Here is a 3,663-nt window from a genome sequence, read left to right on the forward strand (position 1 = left end):
CACCCCATCAAAAAGTCGCACACTCTAATAATTTGTTGGACCGCTTTTAGCTTTGAGTACGGCATGTATTCATCATGGCATCGTTTCAATAAGCTTCATCACAACATTTATTTCCATCTACATTTGCATTCATTTTCTGCCAAGATCTTGTATTGATGATGGGAGAGTCGAACTGCCGTGCAAAGTCTTCCTCAGCACATCCCAAAGACTCTCAATGGGGCTGAGGTCTGGACTCTCTGAACCCCTCATTCACAATGTGAGCCGCATGAATCCTGGCATTGTCATCTTGGAAGATGCCCGTACCATCAGAGAGGAAAAACTCCACTGACGGAAAGACCTGGTTTAGTACTCAGGTAGTCAGCTGACCTTATTCTTGGGGTGCATAATGTTGCTAAACCTAGACCGGACCAACTGCAGCAACCTCAGATCATAACACCCCTAGAAATCTAAAAACCTCCTTAGTTTTCTTTCCTTGATGCAGGCCAATTATTTGACTCCTCTGAAACAGATGACACCCCTCACTCGACCACAGTAGGTTGTTTAAGAGCTGGAGAGCTCCTCCTCATCGTATATAGGTTTAAATAAGTTGCTGCTAGCTGAAACATCTTCATCACTGCAGTAATCATACAATGGAAGGCTCTGAACTATTTGCTTCGTTAAATGCAGGTGGCGACTTGTTTTTTGGGACAGGCAGGGTACAATTGATGCATAATCTATGAAACAACATGGACCTACATTGTACCAAACAGACATGCATTAGACTTGAAAAAGTCAAGACTTATCTTGTATGTAGTCACTTTTCAATAAGCAACAACTCCAAAGTGAGGAAAGAGACAATGGAAGAGAGAGAGAAATGAACATCTGGAGTCAGCAGCCAATGAAAAGACACTCAGACTGGTCAAAATTCAAAACCGTGGTCCTGTCCTGTTGTGTCTGCATGTGTCTTCCTTAACTTTTCCTTATTGCTGCTTCCTGATTGTCTTGCACCATGTGTTTATATTCATGGCCCCTTTCTCAATGACGGTCATGTCATGTCCTTATGTAGTTTTGAGTCTAGTTGTTTTAAATGTAATTTAATTGCATTTAATTTTGGTTTAATCTTGACCTTTTTAGGGAGCCTTTTTTTTTTACATCTGGCAACTCTAACATATTTACTTTTTAATGTAAATGAATATGCATGGTCCTTTAAAATGAAAAAAAAAATGAAAAAGGTGTGAAGTACAGTGCAATTACTTCTAGAAGCTGAGTTTTTTATTTGAATATTTACATTTTAATTTTATTACTTTTTAAACATTTATTTTCTTTAAAAGGTTAAATGTCTATTAACCTTACAATCTTTTTTTTAAAACTTTATTTGTGTTGTTTTGTAATAAATATAGAACAGAAAAATACAGAACACATGATACAGACAAGGTCATCATGAGTGAGGTAAACTGTTTGACATGATATACCATCAAATGAGAAAGAATAAAACAAATAATAATAATAATAATAACAATAATAATAATAACAATAAATAAACAAACAAATAAACAAATAAATAAATAAATTGATAAATTGATAAATAGATAAATAAATGAGGTGGTGAGCTGTGTTACTCAACAGTATAAATGGCTAGTTCCTAAGTGTCAAATAATTTCTTTTAAATCCTCACAGTCCTATTAGTTCGAGGATGTCCACAGGAGAAAGAAACACGGCTGCTCCACAGCAAAACACATTAAAATAGAAACCTCATGCATTGCAATCATGTTAGTTTTCCAGTTTTTCCAATATCTGTCACCTTTTTTGTTGCATGTCTTTAAGAGAAAGTTCATTGTTCCATATGATACATTTCTTGGATGACTTTTAACTTGTCTTTAAACACAAATATCTGCACTTTAAACTGGCTCATATGAGTGTTATGATAAATTGTGTACATTAACATACATTTGTGACAATGTCTAAGTGATGCAAAGTTTGTGTTTATGACATTTAGTTCAGTATTTTTAACATTTAACTTCAACACTCCTGTGAGGAGCTTTTGGTTTGTATCTTGGCAAGCCTTATGGACAAAATGGTGCTGTCTGTTTTCTGATTTTGTCCTACACTTGCTGTTTATCACTTTGACCCCACAGCAAACGTTTCAGGTATTATTAATAACCAGTAGTGGACAAGTCCACGTCTTCATTACTTAAGGCAGAGTATAGATCCTCCTGGTCAAACATTACTCCAACTCAAGTGAAAGTTGTTCAGTCAGATTCTGACTTGAGTTAAAGTCCTGGAGTACTTCCTTTTAAAAATACTGAAGTATTCAAAGTACTTTTTAAAATATCTCTAAACGTATTTTCACAAAGCATGAGGTCAGTCAAGAATGCATGGGTGAACATTCTGCTCCGTTCTGTTTCTCTAGAAAACATGATTTCATATGTAAAAAGTCTACCATGAAATCTAAACTAAGTTACTACAAGCTCAGACAAGTTTACAATGTTCCTCTGGAATCAAAGCAGTGTGTTAGCTCCAGACCTCCACATGCTCTCTCAGGTTAGATGCTGATGCTTTGGAGGCTGTGATGAAATTTGTCTGGTAAACAGATCAGAGATTTACAACAATACAAACAATCATTCTTTATTTCAAAACCTCAAACGTGGGTTTAAAATATGGCCGTGGTGCTCAGGTAGAGAATCATCATCCTTCTCAGTGATAGCCATCATCACCACGACTAAATGAACGCACTGATCTCATGAACGTTTGATCTACGCTCAACCCAGGTACGGCTACACCACTGAGACAAACCAAACACAAGGACACCAACAGTTTACGGTATTTGGGATCTGATTTAAGGAAAGAAGACTCATCAGCTGACTTCAAAGATAAAGTAGTGAGTAACTAGAGCACTGATAGAAATGTAGAGGAGTCAAAAGGATGAGATTTGTCTTTCAATGGAGTCAAAGTAATAAGGTCCCCAAAAAATAATACTCAAGTGAAGTAAATGTAGGGTTTGGGGTTTGGATAAACCCCTACCAACTGGATGGAAACCGATGGCAGAAGAGTGTAGAGCCGGATGGAAAAATAAGGAGCATGAGACAACAGTTTCCAGAGCTCTAGTTTTTATTTTTACTGAAGTCCACCAAAGGTACAAAAAGTCTCACACAACATGAAGCAGATTCCTGGGAGACAAAGGAGATCCACAGGTGTAGCACAGATACTAAAAACATGTAGCCTACTTAAGTACATTTACTTAGTTACCGTCCACCACTGATAATAACTTTATGCAGAAAAAAAAAGTGTCTCTGGTCCCTGATGGTTTTGATTGTTTTTGTGCATTAGAAAGTTACCACTTTAAAAACTCCTCACAGGGGCTCTAAGTTGGAATGATTTCAGTCAGTCTCCCAAATATATAACATGAGGTTTAATTAGCTTTGCACAGAAATAGCTGGAAGTAATGTCCTCCAGTGGGCAGCTTTTTATTATATATGCATTTCAGAGCCTTAACTTTTTAACTTTAAATCAGTTGTCCTACTTTCACCACACTGTGTGTATTTTTGACACCTCTCACTGCAAAAACTCAAAATCTTACCAAGCACATTTTCACATTGTTCTATTGGCGGATATTTTTGCTTATTTCAAGGTAAAAGTACCTTCAAATAGGTTTGTTTTTCTTGTTTTTGGAGGGGCATTTTTCCA

The sequence above is a fragment of the Notolabrus celidotus genome, chromosome 15 (genome assembly GCF_009762535.1).
Source record: "Notolabrus celidotus isolate fNotCel1 chromosome 15, fNotCel1.pri, whole genome shotgun sequence".
NCBI classification, from domain to species: domain Eukaryota; kingdom Metazoa; phylum Chordata; class Actinopteri; order Labriformes; family Labridae; genus Notolabrus; species Notolabrus celidotus.